The following is a 27,097-nucleotide window of genomic DNA, read 5'->3' as shown; positions in this document are numbered from 1 at the left end:
TGTGATACGGGATAGTCACAGAGATATCAACATCCAGGGCATTGTATATTTCAATTTACCACTACAGTCAAGCTGCTAAACAATCAGTATGAACTCTGCAGCCAAACAGAAGCTGGGACATTGAGAGACTGAGCTCTTCAGACTGGGATAATGCAGAATAAGGTACTGGCATTATATTTATCATAGCAGAATACATTTTCTTTATTTCAAGCATCTTAACCCCAGTCATGCATGCACTGTGTGAGTTGGTGATGTATAATCAGTCAGTGCTGAAAATGATCAGTGCTAGGTACATATCTCATGAAGCCTGCATATTTCTAAGAAACATGTTTGTCAGGATATGCTATATAACATTGAAACCAGCATACCATTTATTACACCTTGAATGTTTCTTAGCAAATATAGATAAGAAATAAAGGTTGTAGAGTCAAGGAAACAAGCTGCAAACTTTAGCTTAAATCATAAAAAACTCTCACTCTCACATCAATTTCAAGAGTGAGGCCATAACCATTGTCATGGCTTATGCAACGGAAGCAAACACTTTGTTCCCCTGAAGACCATGCCAGCAAACTGTATGAAATGCTGTGAGGGGCTGCCTTTTTAAAAATGAGGAAGATAAGAGATAACTAAATAATTTCTGGAAGATTGGTCTGGGAGACGAAGGAATAACACCATTGCCATATTTAAGGTGTCCCTTTAGGCTGTACAAGTTTCAGTCAAATGTTTATTTTATTGCAGCACTAAATGGTGTAGTTCGCTATACTCAGCATACATTATTTTTAGCAGCAGACGCACGGTATGATGGGAAAATTCAGAACATTTATCAAAAGGAAGCTGCGTTTGTGTTGGGATATTTGGTTTAAACTACTTGCTGTTACACAGGAGCATCATTTATTTCCTTAATTAATACGTATGTTTTCCTCTAACTGATGACTATGTTGGATACTTGACAAATAATTAAATTGGCTGGTAGCCCACAGGCTATTCATTTTACCTCCTTGATGAGAATTAGACTTTAGGAACAAGCTGGCAATTTGATAAGGGACTCTTCCTGAAAACATTCTTCTTATCTTATAAAATCACTGAGCTATGTGACAGATATATAACTAGAATTTGTTTGCATTAGAAAGTACTATTCATACACAGTGACAGACAGACCTAGAGTTTTTGCTTTAAAATATACTATTCAACACGTTTAAATGTGTGAATATTATCTAATAATTCTGAAATTCATGTAACTAGAACTGCAATATTCATTTAATTAACTCAGATACTAAACTGTGTTACTGATATAATTAACTTGCCTATGTATATCCGTTTATTTATTTATTTGTGTTTGATTGCTGGACTGGCCAGACTGGGAAATGTAAGACCCCTTTTCAGTGAAAGCTCAGGGAGAAAAGCTTCACAAAATTACACATTCTAACAATAAAAAGAAAAAGCATAGACAATACAGAAAAAAATAATACGATGTCAGTGATTGTTTTCACATCAAGGGCAAAAGAATAGTTACAAAGCAGTATAAATACTTAAGTATGGACAGTGAAGGAGGGATGGGGGGCTATTAATGAGAGTGGAAAATGTAATTAGGAAGATAGAGCAAGAAGGCATTATTAAAGGGAAGATTATTGCTGCAGTTTACAGACAGGGATTTAGTATAAGTGGAAATATAACAGTTTAAAGATGGAAGAGATATTAAGATCAGAGGTTTCTAGGATGACAAAGGGCAGACAGCATGTTTAGAGGGCAAGAATGAAGTTAAAGCAAACAAAATCTGGATGTAATATATGAATAGTTGTAGAAGAAAAGAAAGACACCTAATGGTGTGTTTTGCACAGTAATCTGGAACAAGAGCTGTGCTAGGAACTAAACAGGTAGTCATTTATTCTAGTTTTGAAGCAGATGAGGGAGGATATGGGCCAAATAGAGTAGGGAAGGAGTTCCACAATTTAGATACATAAGTGGAATATAGGAAGTCCCCAAAGGTATTGTATGATTTTTTTGACCTGAAGTTGATTTGTGTCTGATTGAACAAAGTGGTCTTATGGGAGTGTACCATTGTAGGTGTGGAGGGAGGGAGGGGCATTTGTCAGAAATGATTATTTCTATGTGTAATTTTAGTTGTGTATAGCTGATGCTTTTTGTAAATTTTAACCAGTCAATTTTTTTGCGTAATAAACACTGATGAGATGAACTGGGCAGTTTGACAGCAAATTTGTCACTTTTGTTTTAGCCTTGTTCTAGTGCTTGGATTGATGTTAATGTTTGTAAGGATAGGTGAGACACAGAGTAAGTTTGATAGGTGATAGGGTGTAGCAGTTGTTCTGAGTGACTGCGCAGTAAGAAAGTTAGATGCTCAGTAAAAGAAACTTAATTTATAGTGAGTGTTTATCAGTAAGCAATGAATATGTTTGCCAAATTTAAGTTCTTCATCTAGGATGACCCTAGTAGTTTAGATCGTGTGGCTACTTTTAGTTGTACTTTTTGTGAGGAGTGGATAGTAAAGGTGAGCTTTTTGTCTGTGCTGGATGTAGGAGTAAAGAACATTATTCTTTTGTTTTAATGGAGTTTAAGAGTACTTGTTAGTGAGACAGATGGTTTGTAGAGAGGGTACCAAGGATAGTGGGCAGACAAGAGCAGCAGCATCTGTATAAACTGATGTTGCATGAGCTGAGGCAGAAACAGGATTATTAATGAAAAGGTTAAATAATAAAGCTCCAAGAATGGAAAGTTGTGGCACATCAGCAGGTACAGACAGAGCACTGAACCCTTGAAACATCAATTAAAGTTTGTATAAAAGTGCGGCTGCTTGGCATTCTAACTTTCATTTATGCATCACAAGAAGCCTGGAGGTATGAATGCTCACATGTTTTTATTTTCTTTTATCTTTACAATAAATTACATTTGAATAAAGTGCACGTAAGATCATAGACTCATAGGACGTTACTAGGCTATTGGCCCTGAGGCCCTTATATGCCTAGCCAAGAGTTTAGCCCATGTTTAGCCAAGTCAGCACCTGATGCCCCAGTCCAGCAGGGACACGGGTGGAATTCCAGTGGTGTATTTTCTGTTTCCCATCCAGTTTTCCAGGCTGTGCTTAAAAAGGAATAATGAGGTGCTCTGCTGATGTGGACAGGGAGTCTGTTCCACAGATGGGGGAGTCTCTGGGACACAAATCTGTCCTGCCAACAAGTCCTATTGATGTCACAGACTAGGTTGAGATCACACGTGTGAGTTACTTGAGTGGAACTTGACTTGCGGATATGCAGCAGTCCCATCAAGGCAGGGTCTGAGATTGCTTTGTATGCCAGACAGAGGTCACCTCTGAGGAGTGTGTATGAGACTGAGTAGAGGGACAGGGCTTTTAACCTGTCAGTATAGGAGAGATGTTTGAGGCTCTGGATTCTCCTGATGAGGAACCTCTGTGGTGTCTCCAGCTGCTGCATGTGCTTTGTGAGGTGCATGCCAAAATGGGCAATGTACTCAATAATAGGTCTTATGAGGGAAGAATGCAGAGATATTATGACCTCCATGTCCCTGGATGAGATACCCTTACTTATGAGGTTGGCCGTGTAGAAAGCTTCTCATACAATGGAAGCAACAACGTGGTCAAAAGTCAGGTTGCTATCAACCTGGATGCCCAAATCCCTCACAACTGATTGTGTGCTTAGGATGTTATTATTAATGTGATAATTTGTGGGGATGTCTCTCTCCCCAAAGGGGATGATGATGCATTTTTTTGGTATTATGGTTTGGATGTTAATCTTCTTCTCCTTTTGGCTTTTCCCATTAGGGGTCACCACAGTGGAATGGTTCGCAGAATGATTGGCAGTGGAGTTTTACGGTGCTGAGATGCCAGCCTGATGCCCAACCTTCTACAGGAGGCACACACACACACACACACACACACACACACACACACACACACACACACACACACACACACACACACACACACACACACACACACACACACACACACACTGTGCGCCAATTTAGAGTGCTGGAAACCGAAGCACCCAGAGAAAACCCATGCGACCACACAGAGGGGATGCAGACTCCACACAGAAGACACCCCAGCTGAGAATCAAGCTGGAGAACCTCTTGCTGTGAAGTGGCAATGCTAACCACTGCACCACAATGGCAGCCCAAAAAAACAATGATGTTAATAAACATTGTAAAACACTTTTTGGAAGCATAACATAAATTACATGATATCAATTTATTATTTTAGAACAATGTCAAATGTTAAGTAGCAATGATGTCAAACGATGGCTGCTGTATAAAAGACATTTAATTTAAATAATATGGTGCAGGTGGCCGTGGGTTCTATTAGCACACCAAGCATCTGGATTAATTTTCTAAATACAGACAATGCAGTATAGCATGATGGAGGGGGTTGAATACCAGTGTGTGTGCAGTCCTTCAAATGAGACATTAAACTATGATCCCCATCTGTCCGCTGCCTCAGCTGGTAGTAGCTCAGATGGATGTAAAAGATCCCATGGCACCTATCAAAAAGATAAGGGAGGGGAGTCCCCTGGTGAAATTTCCCCTAGTCAGTATGAAACACCTTGGGTTCCCCTGAAAAGAGACCAGTGGTCTAGTGGGACTAACACACAACTTCTGCTCTGATTAGGAAATCACAATCAGTTTGTATGAGATCAGGACATCCTCTGGGCCATGGAGGACATGAGCTTCCCAAACATAAAATATGCAGGTATGCAAGGACAATCCAGTGCTGTTCAGACTAAAGTATGCATTTCTATTCTAGCTACAAAAATCTTTCCAATATCAATAGGGGCCATATATTCGGTGCTTCAAATCCCTCCATCTGCACGATTCTCAAAGTTGCTTGAAATAATACTTCTATGTGTGCATGAATATGTACAGTTTCCTAACATACCATAAGAAAGAGGACATCATCTAGATGCAGGCATTAGAGCTAACAGTTATGCAACTACATATACAGTGCACCCAAAAGCAATACTCCCAACATGCACACACATACTGACCCCTCTGTTGCAATTTATGCCACTTCGTAGCTTATGACACCCATGTGGAGTCCTCAGGGCTTGGCTGAACTACAGTAAAACACTAGATAAAAACAAACCTAGAGCATCATAAAGCATGTGGTTGGCCTCTAAAAAGCCCATTTCTACCGCAAGGGAGGTGGCATGACAGTATGAACCTGATACAGCCTGCAGGACTTTCCTAGCCTGTTACATGCTTCATAATAGAATAATCAAAAAAGAAGCAAGGCAGCTCCAGGATTTCACTGTGCCAAGACTATGCAAGGCAAGCCAGCAGAGAAGAAGCGGTAAAACCATCAACTAATCAGCGTGAGATCAGACAGCAGCAAAAAAAAGACACACAATACTGCTACTCCTACACAGTGCTCAGCATAGTAGATCAAAGTCCAGGTGAGAAGAGACAATGCTGTGTCACACAAAACAAGCATTAAGCATGTGCTGTCAATATTAGACTACGCTTGTCAGTGTACGGTCTGGTCACTGTGCCTCATACATTTACACATATACTACATAGAGGAGGAAGTTTACAGTGGCAAATTTATCTGCACAGGTGACTAGGGGCATAATGGCACATGGTTGTCAGACACTGTAGGCAAAGCACATCACATGAGGTGGAGACAGAGGTGCTAAGGTAGCACATAGTCGACCACACACAGTATGTCCTCCAATGATGGCTGCCCCCACCCCATAGGGTTGGTGATGTACTGTGGGACCATGACCTTGCTGGAGTCTGCTGTCAAAGTGATGAGTCAATGGAAGGTGCATTTTATTGCCACCTATGAGTGGGCTGGCAGAGTGCTATATATATCTAGATGAAGATGAGCACTGTGTCCCCTATAATGCCCTCCCACGCTCAAACATGATCATCTACTGCAAGACAGGGCAATGATGGCAATCCTCCCCCAATGAGGTAAACATGTAAGCAGTGTGCGCTGCCACAGTCCTCACAAAATGTCTCATTGCTGTGTTCTTAGACTCCATGTCCTCATGTAACTTTTGACAAAGCTGTGTGACATCCCTAAGAAGGCCATGCAACACAGAACACATGGTACACTGTGGTTTGATGGTATGGTAGAATTGATTTTTGTTTTTTTTTTTAAACAAGAAACATCTTTATTAAGTTGTTACTTATGACAGAAGCAATCCTACATTTATATAAATGAAAATAAATCATATTGACATATTTTCAGTTTCAAACATTATACATCACTAAAAATCTATCCAGGCATTGTCAGTCAAGCACTACAAAGCTCATTCAATTCTTACCTTCCCTTAAACTTCATTCTTTCTCCAAAACATTATTCTGCATGTATTGTTCCCACAATTCCCATTTTTTCTATGTAATTTGCTCCTACCCTTTTCTAAAGATCCTGGTTCCAGTTGTTTTATCTCTGTTACTATATTCACTACTTCAAGTACAGTTGGTTTACACTAATGTTGGTGACTGACAAAAAGCAATTATTAAAAAAATGAAATCAAACTCATCATGACCTTACTATGTCTAGGCAATTATTTTTTATATTACATTTTGTAGTAATGTTTTAGTTCCCATGTATACCATTTAGTCATCAACTTTTACCTATCTCTTGACTATTGTGACAGTCCCTATTCTGGGCCAGTAATCAGTCCTCACCATTGAAACCAGTGAAGGATGGCCACTAGGAGCAAAAATGGATTCACACAGTATTTACAGATGCAACTCACTGCAACAAGCACAATTTCCCTTAAGAGCACACTCCAGACCTGGGGCTGGATTCTCTGTCTCTCTCCAGGCCCCAAACAAGACTCTACAGTGACCACTTTGGAGCACTGTTTCAATCATAGGAGATTTAAAAAAAAATAACGCAGTCGGATAAATTCACACCGATACAGAAAAACAGTACTTAACTAATCTCACAATATTGTTTTCAGTAATCTAAAGAATTAATAACCACAAAAGCACTGTGTAGAGAAAAGCGATACACCGGACAGCTCAGGAATAATATCAGATAACAGTTTAATATAAAACGTCACGAGTAACACAAACACGTTTTTCGTCAGAAATTCAGACTTCATCAGACAACTAACCTCATTTCTGACACATACTTTATATCAACTGCAATAAAACAATTAATTCAAACCATCCAATCGGGAAAGTTGCTCATAAATATTAATTAAATACAGCTTATTAAACATAAAACTTCCGTGTCCCAAAAGGAAAACAATGAATGAATCTTTATTAATGAATATTAAAAAATGTCTAAAATCCACTAAACTAAATAGTTAAATAATTTCATATAATTTCTTAAACATAAGGAAATATTATGAATATATATGAACAGAATAAACACACCAGCCATTTCATATAATAAAGACAACAGCACCCTCTAGAGGTCTTCATAAAACATCACATTAACACATCACAATGAATGACAAGATCACTGCTCCAAATCAGGCTATCTAAATATAAAAGCTAAAAAACGAATGTCATAATACAAGCTCCAATTATGTAAAATGAGCCATATCAAATATTAAATATATATAATGAAATAAATAAATGGATAAAATTAATAAATATTTATATTAATATAAAATATAAAAACATATATATATTCATTTTAAATAAATTAATTATATAGTAAAATATATATCTTATTAGATAAATAATACTTTAACTACTCATTAAATTGATTGATATCAAACAACTAAAACTAAATGTAATCCTAAAGTCTAGCCGCTCTCATTTTTAACACTGATGTGAGGGAGACAGAATCATTTAATCCTGGGGCCCTATTGGCTTCTAAGACCAATTGCCAATAAAGTTCACGATACTCTATCTGAGTTTCCCATGGCCCACCTCTTTCATCCTGTTGTACCTCTTCAATAATGAAAAATGAATTTCCTTGTAAAATGTGTCCTCAGTGTCCTTGGATGGCTGAACAAAGCAGTTTATATGTTGAGGCTAGGGGAAAAAAAATTTTTAGTAGATCACATAGTACATGTGACTCATTTGGAGTTGTTTATATCGCCTCCTGTAAGAACTGCTTCAGCTTTTATGTAGGGAAGACAGAAAGGAGGATTAGGAGAAGAATATATGAACATTTGAACGACATAAAAAATAAAAAATGTACCAATGCTCTTTACAAACACACTCTATCCTGCCCTCTGGCAAAATATTCATTTTTCATTATTGAAGAGGTACAACAGGATGAAAGAGGTGGGCCATGGGAAACTCAGATAGAGTATAGTGAACTTTATTGGCAATTGGTCTTAGAAGCCAATAGTCCCCCAGGATTAAATGATTCTGTCTCCCTCACATCAGTGTTAAAAATGAGAGCGGCTAGACTTTAGGATTACATTTAGTTTTAGTTGTTTGATATCAATCAATTTAATGAGTAGTTAAAGTATTATTTATCTAATAAGATATATATTTTACTATATAATTAATTTATTTAAAATGAATATATATATGTTTTTTATATTTTATATTAATATAAATATTTATTAATTGTATCCATTTATTTATTTCATTATATATATTTAATATTTGATATGGCTCATTTTACATAACTGGAGCTTGTATTATGACATTCATTTTTTAGCTTTTATATTTAGATAGCCTGATTTGGAGCAGTGATCTTGTCATTCATTGTGATGTGTTAATGTGATGTTTTATGAAGACCTCTAGAGGGTACTGTTGTCTTTATTATATGAAATGGCTGGTGTGTTTATTCTGTTCATATATATTCATAATATTTCCTTATGTTTAAGAAATTATATGAAATTATTTAACTATTTAGTTTAGTGGATTTTAGACATTTTTTAATATTTATTAATAAAGATTCATTCATTGTTTTCCTTTTGGGACACGGAAGTTTTATGTTTAATAAGCTGTATTTAATTAATATTTATGAGCAACTTTCCCGATTGGATGGTTTGAATTAATTGTTTTATTGCAGTTGATATAAAGTATGTGTTAGAAATGAGGTTAGTTGTCTGATGAAGTCTGAATTTCTGACGAAAAACGTGTTTGTGTTACTCGTGACGTTTTATATTAAACCGTTATCTGATATTATTCCTGAGCTGTCCGGTGTATCGCTTTTCTCTACACAGTGCTTTTGTGGTTATTAGTTGTGTTTGCACTGTTGGTTCCTTTGCTGGTTACTAATCTAAAGAATTACTGTTTCCTGGTTACTTACTAAAGCAAGGCAATATGAAGAGTGTAGAGTTGCTTAATACAGCAAGACAAGATAAGGTGTGTGGTTGTGTGAGATATTTGTGAGAGATCTTTCCTGTCAGGTTCCAAAAAACAAAGTGCTGTTGCGAGAGTTCCAGAATATCTCTCACTAATATCTAGAAAATCATTTCAGTTCTGGTTATAGAATGACATCACCTTTGGTCACCTGATTCTGGTACAGTACACACCCAGAGCTTTACTAAGATCCATTGCAGTATCTGAAAGCTATAAAACAATTTCAAAAATTTCCACCCTCCCAAGGTAGCAATTAGTTCACCCTTAAGGACAATACCGTAAGATTCCTAGACCTGGTTTTCCTAGACATTTTTGTCTGTGGCTGCAATCAGACCTGTAAGATAAAATATTTATGGCCTAAACCAACCCATTTAATTTTCAACCAATTTTTCAAAATTAGCTGGACTGAGATTAACTTCTTCCATTCAAGAATTCTCTGTTAAAACATATACATTTAATATGTTATAATAATACTGTCTGATATACATGTATATATCTTTTCTGTCCAGCAGGACCCACTGTTAATGCATTTTTAACACAAGCACCTTTATAAATACATTTTTAACACACACATCTGTACAAATTAGTGTGATAGTCAAATGACATAAATTTTTTTACAAAACTCCAGCTAGCTATGCTAGCTAGCATATGTTACACATGCATTGCCCTACTCTCCCTGGCACAGATGGCACTACCTCATATCATCACAACTACTATGCTTACAGAGTGGTACATATTCATATTAGGGAGACACTGTGTAGAATAAACTCTTAAACATTTCCAGTTAAAATAATGTTGAACTTTTTTGTTTTGGGGTGTTTATTTCAGAAAAAAAAATGTACTTAGCATAGCACATAGTGACTGACATTTAAAATAAAACCTAAAAATATATTGTTGTATGATATGCTACTAACAGAAAAATGCCCTAATTTGTTGTTGTGGAGATATTATGCTGATTGTATAGACCTGATAATAATGCAAGTGCTATATTGATGTAGACACTGATGAGCACAGATGCCCTATGAAATGCTGAATATCGAGATGCCAAAGAATCAAAACGTCATCATCATTGGGTTGGATTATTGTGTCAACTTTTGCCATCTTGGTTGATTCAGTGCTACTCTCCTACCTCCTTTGACATGCCTGACTGTTATAGGTCTTCTCTCACATAATCCATCCATCTCTTTGTTTGACACCTTCATTTTCTTTTGCCTTCTTCCTGTCTGTCTCAAATCTTCTTCACCAGACTGACTTCTGTTTCCCTGCACATGTGCCCAACCACTGTAATTTGTTCACTTTAACCTTCTCTGCAATTGGAGCTACCTGGGCTTCTGCTCTGATGTATTCATTTCCTCATCTGCCCCACAGTGCACGTCTTACTATCCATCTTAGGCATTTCATCTCCATGACCTCTAACTTCCTCAGCTGTTCTGCTTTTACTGCCCAGGTCTCTGTACCATGCAGTAGTACTGGTCAGACCACTGTTTTGTACCCTTTATTTTTCAGCTTTTTTGGCATTCTTCTGTCACACACTACCCCTAACATTCTGCATCAGCTGGCTACAGCCTCCCTGATTCTAACTTTGACCTCCTCATCCGGACCTCCCTTCTCCTTAATCATCCCTCCCAGATACATGAAGCTGTTAACCTGTTCTACTATTTTCCCTTCTATCACAATTTTGAACTTCTCCTGATTTCCCACATTTGTTGCCATTATGACTGTCTTATCCCTACTCAGTTCCATCCCACGTGCCTTCAGTTTTTCATTGCATTTCCCTATCATTTGCTGAGGTTCTTGCTCAGACTCTGCCTGTAATGTCACACTGTCTGTATACAGAAGCATTATTTATCTCTCCCCTCTGACCTGTTTGCTAATCTAGGTCATCACCAGTTTGAACAGCAGTGGATTCAGAGATGAATGGGACTTTGAACCACTACAAGATTGCCCAAATCAGCTTTTCTTGGACCTGGTCATATGCTTTCTCCAAGTCTAGGAATGCCCATTTGGACTCTTTCCTCATCTCTAGTTTCTTCTCAACTAATTTTCTCACTGCAAACATAGGGTCAGTCATGCTGCATCCTAATCTGAATCCAAACTGCTCACCTCCCATCTAACTTTCTACTACTATGCATATTCATTTATCAGTCACCTCTCCAGCAATTTAATACAGTGTGACAGGAGTTTGATACCTATATTGCCCACAGCTGTGAATGCCCCCTTTGTTCCTGTACACTAGAACTAGAATGCGTATTCTCTAGTCATCTGGGATATGTCTTTTCCTCCATACTGCAATGTCTACCCTCAGAAACTATTTATCCCCTAATTTGCTCAACATCTTGATCATATCTGCAATGGCCTTATCTGAGCCTGCTGCCTTCACTGACTTAATTTTCCTTAGTGCTGTTCTTACTTATTCTAGGGTGGGCACCACTTCTTTTGTCATCATAGGCTGTGTCTGGGGCAGTACAGCTTCTATAGGGTTTTCTTCATTCAGAATCTGTTGGAAATACTCCTTCCATCTGCCTTTGATAGCCTGTGGAATGGTGATCAGGTCATTACTGGCATCCCTTCTTCTTTATCTTTCTGTCTTTGCCTTGCAACCTGATAGAGTTTATTTCTGCCATCTACTGAGTCACTTTCCAGAAGCTGATAGAGTGCTTTGATGCCTTGTTCTCTGTTATTGCAACAGCTCTCTTAGTGTCTTTATTAGCTACCCAGTGTTTCTTCTTAGCCTGGTCCATCTTTTCTATCTCCCACTTCTTCCTGCACTCCTTCTTTCTTCTGATGACCTCCTGGACTTCTGCATTCCACTACCAACTTTACTTATGTACCTTATTGTCATATCTGGCTCAACCACATATCTGTTCTATAATCCTCACACATGCTATTTTGAGGCACTGACATTCTTCTTCTTCTTCAGCTTCACCTATTTTTCTCTTCTTCTGGAATTGTTAGAGCTCTGAATATTTCTTTGAACTCTTGTGCTTTCGGTCTTGTCAGCTTCCAGGTACTCGGATTAGTCTATGTTGATGTTAGAGCCTTCTATGACCATTGCTTGCAGTGGATTGTGGTTTATGCCATGGGCCAACTGTTTCACTGGGGATGACTTTATAATCATTGATTCTACCCCAATGCCCTTTCCTTACTATGCTTAAGTCTACCTAAGATGTATGCTGTCCACTCATTTATGTGATCTTGTGATGTCTCTACCAGAGTTGCATGTTGGCCACTCTTGTAAATGGTCTTCTAACTGTCCATTGGCCACCATCAAGCCATTTGCCAGACAGAAGTCTAGAATAGTGTATCTTTTTTTATTCCTGTTTCCTCACCCATATGGACCCAGGCCATCCACATATCCTGTTCTGGTCCAACACCAGTTACCAACACCAATTCATGCTTTTCTTCTTTATGCAGTAAATCCCTCAAATGTTGCCTGAATGCCTTACAAGTGTTGCCTGAATGTGCCTTTTTCCTCACTATCATGACCCTGCTGTGGGATATAGGCTGAGGTTATGAATACTGCCCTATCTTTACACTGGAGTCTGAGTGTCATGAGACTATCACTAATTCTGATGACTTCCCTCACTGTCTTCTGAAACCTCTCCTTCACCACATTTCTACTCTGTCCTCCTCCTATGTAGTAGAATCTGGATACCAAGAAAAGTAACTGCTGCACTACCCTTCCATTTTGTGTCCTTGACACAGATGATGAACATCTTCCTTCTTACCATGCTATCCACTTCCAAGCTGTATGTGAATCTATATTGAGTATAGCAATCCTTAGTTCATCTTTGGCATTTTTTTTTTAAATTCATGCTATCCCAGATAACCCAAGCTGAGCAACTAGACACTGGTCAGCAAGTAACTTATTGACCCAGGGCTGGTGGGCTTTATGGTGGGCACATGCTATCCAATAGGGGCACATAGACCTCCCACCATTAGCATGGGTCCCGGGCATAGGTCAGGTTGTCAATCCGCTTATCTTTGGTAAAGATCATCAAATACCCATGCCCAGTTTTGGCAACATTATTCAGCATGACACAGTTACCTAAAGCTTATTTAACACCATCATGTGGCTAGCCTTGCTGCTGTGAGTGTGCATGCAAGTGTTTGGTATAGAAGAACAGCCACAGAAGGGCTAGCCACCCTGTGGTGTAAACCTGGGCTCTAAGTTATTGTCACTGTTGAAGTGACATCCCAATTCTATGCCCAAAAATGGGAAAAAGGGGTTATGGATAGATTTGGTTAGCCCTGATATGGCATGCAGACTGTGATCCATGTTCTCCCCCTCTGGAGGATACTGTGCACCACAGCTGATGTCCACAGAAGTTGGTCTTCACAAGTCTTCCTCCCAATAGACACCATCAAGGCTGGCCATTACAATCAACTCTGTTCTTGGGTGAGTTTTGAGGTGGAAGTGAAAAACATGTTTTTGGGAGGTGGGAAGGACTCCACAGAGACTCAAGGAGAATATGGAAGAGATCGGGGTCAGACCTTGTATCTTGTGCATGGGAGGTGAAGACCTTCACCTTTTTTGCCAACCATGTCTAACTAGGAGCCAAAATGATGAAAGCAAATGAGTAAAATATCAGAAGGGCATGACGTCTATTTCTAAGTGTATTTTTCAGGGTGGCAAACCCCTGCACAGCCTCTTTGTGAACTTATATATATCAACTCCAGAGTTATATAAACTTGAAAAAGCCAGAAATCTCCCAAAAACAAAGGTGATGGTGATTTCCACTAGAAAACAAGTATCAATGTTAGGCTCCTCAGAATGTTGTGATTCAGGCACACGACACTCAAACAATGTCATCTTGGCTACCTACAGACATACTAAAGAAAAGAACATATGTTCGTCACCATCTTTTGTTGCCTATCAGGCATGGCACCAATAGGGAGGGGAAATGTCCTGAGAATTATTCATCCATGCTCTGTTTGCTTTGGATTCATAGCAGTCCATTGAAATGCACTTTTGGAAAAGCAAATCAACAGCAATCACAGTGAGCAAGCTGTTTTTTTGAAATGGAATCTTTTGGTTTGGGGGCTAACTCCCCCTTCTCCATGTGGCAGAAGATCTTTAACTTTGCACCTGTGGTTTTAATGTAATCACCCGTGTTGGTGCTGCACTTCAGGATAAGGTTAAAACCCAATAGCAGTGAACTACTTTGTCATGTTTTGGCCAAGTGCTGTTCTAGCATTTAGCGTTTATGATACTTGACTGATACCATTTTTAATGTATCACTTCCTTCATGCTTGCCATTGTGCCATAAACCATGGCCGTCTTGAACTTTTCTTACTCTGTAGACTGTTTTACATTTTACTAGTAAATATCTGCTTAAATGGTACCACAGATTCAGATTTTTTTCCTATGTAAGTGCAGATTTCATTGGAAGACCACTGTTAGCGGAGACCTAACCAAATGTGCAGCTTAAGGCTTTTTATATACAGCTTCTGTTACTAAAACATCAAGCTACATAATCACTCTTAGGAAGCATTATGCCACTGTTCCCATTTCTTGCAAACCAAAACAGGACATTTGACTGAAACATCAACTTATTGGTTTCAGTATAGCAATGGAATTTATAAAAAGGCTCTGGTGCTGTACCCAAATAAAGGTTCCATGGTTACTCATCTATGTGTTTCCCCCTCCGAACTGAAACTGTCTGTGCATGTGCAGCAACAGATTATTTATGCAAATATTTTATATTACTTATTTTCTGAATTGAATTTAAACATTTTCTATCTGTCTATCTATCTATCTATCTATCTATCTATCTATCTATCTATCTAATCATTAATATTTCAGTCTTTCTACTTGTCGTCTATTTGTCTGTCTATCCCTCCATCTATCTGTTTATTGATTAACTAGACAAGGTAGACTGTTTTAAGGCACTACTATAAAAAGCATACAGTATAATATGGTGCAATCAGTGCATTTTACTAAGTCAGTGAGGATGCATTAATGTAATTTTCATAGTACCTACTCCTAGTTGTCTCCATTTTTACAGGTATAAGTAAACAACTTGTGAATAAGACAGCCACAGTCACTACTGTATGGATTCCTATTTAAAACAAATAAGTACTCTGCTGGCACAGTGGTACCACTACTAGCATTCCTGCCTTACAGCAGCTTGCTGTCTAGTCCACTTCCTAGCTAGGGTATCTACATGCTCCCCTCTGTCTACATAACATTTTGTAACAAGAATGTTGACATAATTGCATAAGATTTTGCCCAGGCCTCAGGTTTCCTTCCACTTCCCAAAGATGTTCCATTAGGAGGATTGTTGTTGAATTGTTTATAATCTAAATTATTTTGTGTATGTGTGTGTGTGTGTGTGTGTGTGTGTGTGTGTGTGTGTGTGTGTGTGTGTGTGTGTGTGTGTATGTGCATGTGAGTGCATGTGTGTATAAATCCTTCTGTCGCATCTCAGACTGGTTACCCTCCTTGTATCGCTTGCTTACCAGGATAGAGTCTGGCTTCCCTTTGACCCTTTGGAGAATAATGCAGGTACTGGAAAAAGAATGAATGAATGAATGAATGAATGAATGAATGAATGAATGAACTGATGTACTCTGCCACTAAAGTCTAACAGCCTGTAATGAGGGACTGAAACACAAGACTGCTTATTTTATAGGTTTCTTTCTAGGTGTTGTTGCTATATCTCTCAAGATGCAGTTTCCATTATTGTAGTAGATTCAGTTTGTGTCTTGATGACATGCTCTGCATTAATTGCCATGATGCTGGTTTCCAAATATGTGGAAAGTAACCAAATCAAAAAAGCTTAAAAATCCTTTATTTGCTCAAGTACCAACTACATCAACTCACTTCCCATAAATGCATTTGTGGCACAGAACCACAAAAGAAAACTAGATTACTGGCATAATTTTGGAGCTGACCTACTTTTTAGGATGCTAGCTTGCTTCCTGGGGTAAATTGTTTTGGAGGGTTGAGCACTGTAAAGATTGTGCAGAGTGACTGTAGATGCATGAAATACATCACAGATTATCAAAGTAGTGGTAAAAAAATTTGGCCAAAACAGCAAACTAGACATTTCTGTGGTTGCTTGAAGACCTTCTACAGACCTGTTATGGCTTATGAATGGTCTGAGATTTTCAAGACTGTATGTGAAAACATTAAGTCTGAGCCAACAGTATGAAGGAGATACAAATGTGACTGCATGGAGAAATAAAAGACCAGAAGACAGGAAAAATCAGCAGTCAAAAAGCAGATGTGGGGACTATACATAAGGATGGACAATAGACAAGCTGGGTCTCAGAAGACACTATAATATCTATACACCTGATAGAATGGCTGCAAACCAGCAATGTGGTGTGGTATGTAGAAGTGCAGCTGTGAGGCATATCATGCAGGCCTGGGGATGGTGTCCTTCCAACTGAAAGAGCACATAAAGGAGTAAGGAACACAACAGACAAGTAGTGGCCAATACTCCAAGTATGTAAATTTCACAGTCATATGGTCAGCTAATGGCTCTTAAAAAAGACAGGAGAGCAGAAAGGGAGAGAGGTAAACATTTTCTGCTTCAGGGTGGTTGATGGTGTTTTGGCAAATCTATGTCATAGGCACCTCACTCAAGTATCAAACATATGAATAATAATAGAAAACCCCCTGAGTCAAACTGCAGCTGAAGTACATCATATTTGCTTTAAAAAATGCATGCATTGACATTGTAGTTCAGTGTTGCGTACATTCAGTTCATAATACAGAAAGAGCCTACATCCTTTAAACACCTTCTTCTGCACATATGCAGTCTTATATATAGAGTTCTTCTGTAATTCATAGTTGAGTCTGTGTTCTGCTCCACTTTATGGCTAACAGCTCCCCTTTTCAAGGTTAGACTATTCCTTCTCACACACAAAAAAAAGTGTCCATCTGTAAATTCTTGGACTACGGGTAAGATACTGCTTCAAATAGCAGTATTTCTAAAGAAGATGTACATTGTTTAAAGATTAAATGATAAACAGAAATGGAGAGAGACAAGCAGAATTAGAATGATGTTAATTAAATCTGGAAAAATAATAACACCTGGAACATGAGGAATGAAGATACCCTAGTTAAATTCATCTACCTGGAATACTCAGCTTTGAACCTTAGTGGGATAAGATGAATTAGTTCAAAGGACAGAAAGTTGTTTATACAGCCAAGGGTACCCTCGCGCAGGAGCATTAGTGAATTAAGTAAACAAATGTGCAAGGAGCCAGATCGGTAGAGCAATGAGGTTAAGATGGAGGAATGATTTCGGGGGACTAGGTGAACATAAGAGATGAATTACAGCTGAAGATGGAGTTGAAGATATATGAATCTGGGAAGATCTGCATCACTTAAGATTTCATGTAAAATATTAATGAACAGGATGGATGGTACAGCAAGCAGAAGAAAAGGGGATAGTAAAGGTGGGGGGGATAGAGAAGCAAGTGAGAACAGAGTTGGAGAAGGAGATGGTGATTGTGTGGTATTAATCTTTAAGCCTTAATTTTAGTGAAAATTTCAGGATGCTTCAGTGGTGATGACCACTGAAGAAGTCAAAGAAGGAAACAGAGAAGCAGACACCAAGGAAAAAGAGGAGAGCGTGCAGAAGGTATTTTTATAGAGCAACTGGACTCTTGTTAATTTGCAGAAGGTAAAATATGTGAGAGTTAAATCTCAAATTGATCTGCTGAGCACCGTATTCAGAAAAAACTAAAAAGAAAACTTATTTTCAGGAATGAAAGTCACTTTTTTAGTTTTAAAGTGAAGGATGATCAACTACAGAGAAAGCAAGAAAGGAAAGAGATTGCAGAACGCAATAAAACAAAATTAGAAAAAAGGCGAGAAGGACAGAAAAAGATAATGAAATCATTGTGAAAACAGAGGTTAGAGATGAGGATTTGAGAAGAAGATATATGTAAATTTATGCCTGATGTGAGTAGCATAAAGGGTGACTGGAAAAGCAACTTCCTGGTACTGAAATGTAAAAAATTGAAGTGGGGTGATGCTGGGGTAAAGAGATTAAGCAGATCAGATGTATAAAAGATATTCAAGAGGGACTAAATAGAAGCAACCTCTGCAGACTGTTATCTAGATTTGTATACAGTGGTTGGGGATGTGGAGTGACAGATATCTCAGTGACTAGAGCCGGAAGAGGAAATGCTGTGGGAGAGTTCAGTACTGGAGAAAGGACAGACTGATGGCTTGAAATGTGAGATGTCGGTGTGAGAAATGATAAATTTGTTATGGTCTCTGAAAGATGTAATGCAAGTGGACTGTACACACAAGTTTATTCACTAGTGGTTAAAGAAATAGTGAGACAAGTAGTGAGTTTACATTAGGAGGTAACAGAGAGAGACAGAAAGACAGGCCTGACATAAATGGATACTGAGGGAAAACAGACAAGGATTATAAAGTTGAGCCAGATCATTAAGAGGGTATATGATTGGGTAAAAATAGAATAAGTAAATGGTGAAAGATTAAAGATACAGGTTGTGAGGTTAAGTGTGTTGTTGAGCAGGTAAGATCTGTTTATGATAATGTGGATAAGGTGATAAGAGGGTTAACTTGCCTAGCAAACTTTGCAGAAAGGAAGTCATCACGACTAATGTTTTGTGATATGATAAATATCAGACTATGTTTAAAAAGAACGATATTCTTTGCATGCATTTTGGGGAAATAAATCTGTCCAGAGTATATAAGCTTTAAAAATGGAAACATATAGAGATTGTTTAATGAAAGAGGAAGTTTCATATTAACTACTGGATGCATTGCTGGCTGGATTTTGGTAAAAATGTAAAAAAGGTTGCTTACCTTCATGTGTCAAAAACATCATTATGGCCAAAAATTCAGGGAAGTTTAGTGAAAGAAGTAACTTCGGAAAGATTGTAGGACCATTCATAAGTCTGTATACTATGGACTAATAATGAAATATCTACCACGCAAAATATTGAATACCAAAGCATTAAACTCAAAATATCTACCTACACAGGTAGCTTGTAAAGAAATGTGCTCTGCCATGCAAAGTGGGAGCCATTGGCCTTTCCAGGGGAGAGCACATAGCTAATTAGCATTAGCCACACCCCTGGATGGTTACATTATCTGCCTACAAGACTGCCATCTGCTGTGAGTCCCCTAAGAGTCGAAACCTCAATGATAAGGTGGTCCGAGAATCAAAAAGACAGTGACTGGGGACGCTCGTGTTAAGAGTTATGGTAAGTCTTTCTAAATCCTAGCCTGAGTGTCTCGCTTGCTGAAAACTATAGATTTATATTATAACTATTGAAAATTCTAGGTTTGGTAGAGATCATACAAACAAAGAGCAAGACAAGAATGAAGAATGCAGCACAGTGTCTCTGCTGTACAAAATAAAGAAGTGTAAGTGTTTAATGTGCATGCAGCATAGGGGGAGGTGGAGGTACTAAAGGTGACTTGACCATTCGAGACAGTTTACATGTTAATGTTGTGTGGGACAGAACAGAAAGCCCACAGTGTTCAAATGTAAAGTGAATTGCGATGGGGGGGTGCAGTGGAAAGAGAGAAGTTGAAGCTTTATACATCCATGAGACAAGTATTGCTTTCTGATTAAGATGGTAATTAACCAAATGTTTTGAGCAACACAAAAAAATTGTCTGCTGAAGAAATAAGAAAAATACAGTGCGGGATGGCTAAATGGAGGGAAAAAAAGCTCAAAATTAGGGAAGATTTTAAATATTACTTTAATTTACATAAAATAGTTAATGGAATAACAGGTTTTGTGCATCAACATATATATTTTTGGAGTAATAAGTATTAGGAAACTTTAAGAAACCCTGTACAAACATGTAAATTGCTGAACTGTCAAACTTACCAGAAGTAACCCTAGATCTAACACCAAAAACAAATCATGGTGGGGGAATACTGAAAGACAATCTATGTCTAGCATATAAGGTGATCCTGCTCTGCTAGATCTCGTGCACATTTACAAGAAAAACAACACCAGAAACACTAGATCCAAGGACCTGAACTTTGTCTGTGACAGAAATTGAAACTGCTGGTGGGACTGATATGTGTCTCAAAGGACTCACACAATGGAATAAGATCCCCATTTATGTGAAGCAGAATTCATCCCTGACCCTCTTCAAAAGAAATATTGATCATTATGTGAAATCACAAATTCACCCCGGTCTGGCTATACTGTCTCCGATGAACAGAGGTTGACAGTAAGTAAATGAATCCCTGACTAACATACCCCCCACATAATGCTTAGCTACCTCTTTACTAACATATCCCACCATATAGCAATCCATAGAACTCTTGGACAAAACTGGGTTGGATTGCATGACTAGGCTTGTAAAGACCCTGGCGGTCATTAGCTTAGTATGAACCTATGAACCTATAATGTCTGATATTAATGATGGACTCTAATCTTTAGCAACGTACTCGAAAATCAAAAATGCTATGATGGACACAGCAAAAATATTAGGCAAAATCAGAGAGAGAGTTGAGAGGCATTGTTCTCAACTGTCCAGATTTTTTAGGACTGCATTAAATTCACTGCTTCTTAGTTTTTCTGAATGAAATACTTTTTTTTAAACCTTTTAATTAAATATAACATTTAAAAAGTGGCATATACACATACATTTACAATATTAGAAAAGAAAAAAATCCTATGAGTATTTATTTTCTTATTTTCATGCAGTATACATTCATTCCACTATTGCACAAATTGCCCAAATCCTGCCTTTCCTTAAATTTCACTCCTCCTCGCCCTGAACATTATTCTCCATGTATTGATACCACAAATTCCATTTATTTTTAAGTTCACAAGTGATTTCTCCTTCCCTTTTCTAAAGATCCAACTTCTATTTCTTTTATCTTCTTTGCAATATTTGAAATAAAACTTTTGGCTCCTTCATCTATAAAAACTGTAATATTTTCCCTTGAAATACATTGGTTTTAGCAGATTTGTTTGCTAGCTGAAGCAGTTTAGATATGAAACCTTCTGGTTCTGAGTCGTGCTGTGGATACTTTTATTTATTTTTTTTTGCTTTTCCTTCTTTCTGCAGTGTTGCCATTGCCAGAAGTCCATTTTTTGCAGTGGTTTGTATTGTCTTTTTCCTTTTCTGCACAAAGATTTTGTGACTTGCTTAAATAAAGTTCCATTCTGAAATAAGATAAGTCTCATGCTATGTTCAAATTATTACAGCAGGCGGCAGGAAGAAAAAAGAAAAATGATAAAAGCTGACAGATTTCAGGACAGTGACAGCTCTCTAACACTCACTTGAGTGTCATGATGCCTGTGGTTTCGACATGCAGTTCCCCCTTAGATTTCTGTTTGTGTAAAACAAAAAAAGGTAATAATGATCACATGCTTGTATTTTCTTTTTATTTCTGTAGCAGACCCTTGGCTACCCCCACAATATCTTTTCATATACTGGCTCTACCAATCCTTCTTGCTGTCCCTGAGCTAAATCTAATCTATGTTCAAGGCAGGTAAGAAGATAAAAGCTACTCGAGCAGTGTCATACTACTGCTGCTGCTACTGATGATACTGCTGAGTGGGTTTATCGGCTTATGGCCTATTTCCTGGCATAACCACCTGCTCTCATGCCACACAAGAGGGTGGCAAGCAATGGACATGCAGCATACTATTTATGCCACATGTGACTGAGGCAAATATAAGCCCACTTTACAGACAGCAATTCCCATGTATCCCCACCACCCAACAGCAGTAAAGCACAGAGGTGTATCAAGCATGCACTCTCCACAAACTAGACATTCCATCTTCTCTGTCTGTGCCGTCAAGTGCACATAGCTCTAACTGAACTTGCCTCACCCTGGCCATAGTCAAAGCTTTGTCCATCCATGCTACTGATGATGTGTGATGTATTTAAATTTGTTGCTGGCAGACACACACACACACACACACACACACACACACACACACACACACACACGCACACGCACACGCACACACACACACACACACACACACACACACACACACACACACACACACACACACACACACACACACACTGCCCTACTGATAAGCACTGTCAATAATTGCTTTACAAGGATAAGTAAAGAGTAAATAAATTACTAAAGTACCTTCAAATTGAAGAGCTGTCCAATGTCGTTTTCTCTGGCTCTGAAAGTTGAAGTTGCTGTTGTCAGCACAGCTTCTGCAGGCAGAGAAATGTAATAATCACCTTTGCACAGACTGTGATCAGGCAACAGCTGGACTCGGTCTTTTATCCATCACCTAACTACCTTCATAAACATGAACTGTAGCCACTATATTTTTTTCTCCCTGCAGCTAACCCTTAGTTGCCCCCAACTCCTCTCTTCTCCTTGTTCATTGGGCCTACTGGACTCACTTTATCCTAACCTGGGCTTAAACTGACCCATGTCCAGTGTTTTTTGAAGACTGAGGACAGTAGTACAATGTTATACTGCTGCTAGGGAATATGCCCTAATCTTACCATCCCACAGAAGGCTTTGCAAACTTGTGCTGTGGCTGCCTTCTGGAGAGGCATGCATGCTCCAGGACATGTGCAACCTATTGACGAAGCTGCATACTGCCTGGATCTCAATACTAGCATTACATTGATACTAGGCTGCCTCCCTTTCCCCAGGGTAGTTTAACTGGTATCAGCCAATCACTCCTACCATTCCTCATCTGGTCCATCTAACACCCAAGCTGCTAGCTAAACACAGGTTGTTTGGGGTGCATTCCTCTGTGCCATGGGCCAGTATCATTATATACATTTGACAGACTGTGTACATTGCAGACATCTGACTGTGATAAAAAATAAATATAATACCCACAGTAATGTATCTCAGAGTGTTTAACACAAATGCACACTAGCTCTGGGAAACAAGATTAATGACTGGCTAACTGATAGAACAGCAGCAGTTGAGGCCATTCTTTCATCTACAGATTTACTACATAGGTAACAATTATAGCCACTTTCTTGCATAAATCTCAGGTGCCTGATTGTGTAGAAATAAAAATATATATAATTGTCATCACAACAATATATTTAAACTTGTTTCTTTCAGGCACAAAAACTGCCACATTGATAAGATAAATTATTTAATGTCTATATATAAAAATAATACAGACTTTACTTGCTTTACTAGCTGTAGAAATTGTTGTTTCTGATATTACTAGCACTACAATTTCAGCAGCCATAAAAACAAACAAAAAAAAAAACCTTTATATAGGCCATGATCATGCAACTGCGGGGGTCAGTCTCTTTTATCTTTAAACTGCCTTCAAATTGGTTATAGCCACTTGACTGTGTACATCTTCTGTCTGACTCATCAAATAAAGAAAGAAAATAATATCCCCATTTGAGCATCTCAGATTGCTTTAAATGCATAAGAGCCTTGCAAAATCACACTATAGCTTTTATTCAGCCACAGAGTCAAGACTGAATCCAGATAACACTGGATACAACCATTTGGTATCAAAAATTTCTGATGCATTGTGATCAAATTATTGTTGTCACAATGTTATATTTTTAAAGCTGCTGCTTGCCTTTCAGACACTCTGTCCCACCGACAAGCAACACAATCACTTTAATGCAGCTGCTGCAATCAGTGAACTATAAAAAAAGACAAAAGAAATTGCTTGAAAACCCTTCCAGTGCTCCAGCTTAATGACTTACAGATTTGCAGTCTTTTGCTACTCACTATACTACAGCCACCCTTCAAATCTAGGATGATAAATATTCTTCAACAGGCTCCTCTTTCCTAGGTCTGTTGTCACACAGACTTTCTGTCTCCCTCCCCTTCTGTGACATACTGTGACAGTGACAGATGCTCACATCTGTTAACTCCTTACTGAGTTTCTGTCAGCTTGTGTAATTTTCAAATTCAACAGTCAGAAAGAAAGAAAAAAAAACAGATCTTGGGTTTCTATGTATGCTGGCTGGGACTTCAAGAATCAATAAAACTGCTTAAATTTCCTTTTCTATTCACATTTTTATCTCACTCAAGTAAACCATGGTTCATGACTGCTTTATAGCCTATTTCTCCTCTGTTACTACCCCCAAGTAAAATTTAAGGCAAACACTATTTGCATCTCAGCCGCATGATTTAACAGAGAACAGTCAGCCTACATGGCTTGTGACATTATAAAGGATTCGGTACACTTATCATCAATAAATAAAAAAAAAAACTAAACTACAATAAACCAACTACTGACAGCTTTTGAAAATAAGTTATTAGTTTACTCAATATTTAGGAGGTAGACTAGTGATTTTAGTTTGAAAACAAAATGCTGATTGTAACCATTTCTTTAAAAACAGGAAGAATGTTTTTACTTAAGAAAAACACATGAAATTCCATGTTCCACTCACACTTAATGTAGGCCATAGGGCCTGCTGTTTAAAACCATGACAGATAGAACGCAAGCTTAAAATACAGCTAACAAAGATTGTATCAATGTCTTCTAGCAAAATTTTAAATGAGAAAAGACTAAACTACTAAAAGTATGTTGGGTAAATCTGATATTAGTTTCTTCCAGTCCAAAGATGCCATGGAACTAGCCATATGAGAGGAATATTACAATGAATGTTTTTTTTCCCCTTGTTCTGGTTAACTAAGTCAAAGAACCTGCAGATAAAAAAATCCCATCAACCTCAGGCTACCTAACCACTATCAACTTTCTGTAAGAATTTACCCAACCCCACACACCTTTCTCACTGCACTCACAAAATACTCAACTCTCACAACCCCTCCTTTTTCTTAACTGTTTTATTTCAAACCTACTAAAACGTTATTTGAGTCAGCTATTAGCCAAAGGCCTGCTAACCACCCACAGGCCCTGACAGCTTACACCCATGGTTTATCACTTTTTGTAAAGATCATCTAATTCACCCTATCAAAATCTTCTGTAACTCCTGCTTATCCAACAACATAATACCACTCCAGTGGGAATATTCCATGATTAATCTTCTTCTTCTTCTTCTTCTTTCAGCTTTTCCCGGTTAGGGGTCACCACAGTGGATCAACTGTCTGCTTATCCTATTCCCAAAATTCTAACACCTTCACCCACTCAGAGCATCTCCATATACCCAGTCTGAGAAAAATATTTGAAAAATGAATTATGTGATGATTTGCAGAAACACCACACTCCATCCAAACTCCATCAGGGTTTTATAATGGAAGAAACTCAGTGAAGCCATATTTACTTACTGACAATAGTCTAGAGTATATTGATAAAGGCAATTTAACTTGTGCAGCATTCATAGATTAACCAAGCCCTACCACTGACTTATAAACTTCTCCAGCAGATCACTCACAACTCATATAGGCTCCATATCTGACTGGCAGCCTTATGAAGGATGTTCCTTAGGGTGCCATCCACTCTCCAATTCTCTTCTCCCTATTTACAAATTGACTTCAAAAGGACCTCTCCCACCTTCCCACTATATAATGTAAAGATGATAAGGAACTGTACAGATCCATATCATCACATTTCTTGAGTAAATCCCAAGTGAAAAAAAAGGACTAAAATAACTGTTCTCCTGCAAATGCTGTTTTAATTCAACATTACTTAACTCTTACAAATTTTCATCATAAGGCCTCACCTTTACTTCCTTAATGTATTGTTTTTTGCTGTTAATATTATCATTTCTTCTCCCCACTCAGACCTACCCTCTTTGCCACTCTACATCATCACCTCTGCTTTACTCAGCCTCCCCCCACCTCTCCTACACTATTAACAAGATTCTCATAATCTATCCTTCCCTAAGTCTGAGTTTCTTTCTGTTTCCTGAATAATACACTAGAGTGGCATGAATATTGATCCCTCAGTATATTTATGATTACAGTAATATTCTCTGTTTCCATCTAATTGACTGACTATATGTTTTTTCAAACCCTTCATATGCATATTACCATATAATTGTTAACCTGTCTGCTTTTGTTTAAGCTATCAAAAGATGTTGCTATATGTCCCTTGATAAGCAACTCTAATTATAATAATGCTACTAATCACAACTTCTAACTATGTCAAGTGTAAATACTTTGTTGTACCAAACTAACAAGTTTTCTTATAATTTGTACCCTGGGTTGAGCTTGGCAGTGGTCCAGCAGGATTAGTGCTCTATCCTGGATAACAAATTCAGATGAATAAATAAATAAAAAAGATTTGCTGTGGGTTTTGTTCACTAACCAATGTGCTTCTTAGTAAATTACTCTACATACATTTTCTTTACAGTAACAGTATGCTATAATCATGAGCTCACCACTTGATAAACATCCCCATATATATATATATATATATATATATATATATATATATATATATATTATATATATATATATTAATGTATATATATATATATATATATATATATATATATATATATATATATATATATATATATATATATATATATATATATATATATATATATTTATATGTATATATGAATAGGTGAATGGGTGATACTGTAACACAAATGGAATTTTAATTCTTTTGCAGCAGAAAAAAAACACATGCAATAGGAAAAGCATATGTTTCCATGTTACAGGTTTTTGAGTCTGTGAGATGAGAGCTTGCATTAAAAAGACATGTGCATGACTTCCACTTATGGCAGACACAAGTTAGCAGCATGATTAGGTCACTCATCTCCCTTGGGAAGTTGAAAAACAGTTAAAAGTGAGTTCTCATTATTTAATCTTGTATAAAAACGAACCAGGTACTTATCAGCATTGTTGCAGTTGCCAGTGAATGCTTGGGCATAAGCAATACAGAGGTTTTAAGTATCAATGCTCAAAAATGTCACAGTCACATGGCTTGGCATTTGATACACAGTTGCAGGCAGTAGCTGAGAGAAATGTCCTCTC

The sequence above is a fragment of the Protopterus annectens genome, chromosome 3.part0 (genome assembly GCF_019279795.1).
Source record: "Protopterus annectens isolate FY-2018-M chromosome 3.part0, PAN1.0, whole genome shotgun sequence".
In the NCBI taxonomy this organism is placed as follows: domain Eukaryota; kingdom Metazoa; phylum Chordata; order Ceratodontiformes; family Protopteridae; genus Protopterus; species Protopterus annectens.
This window is presented reverse-complemented; position numbering follows the sequence as displayed.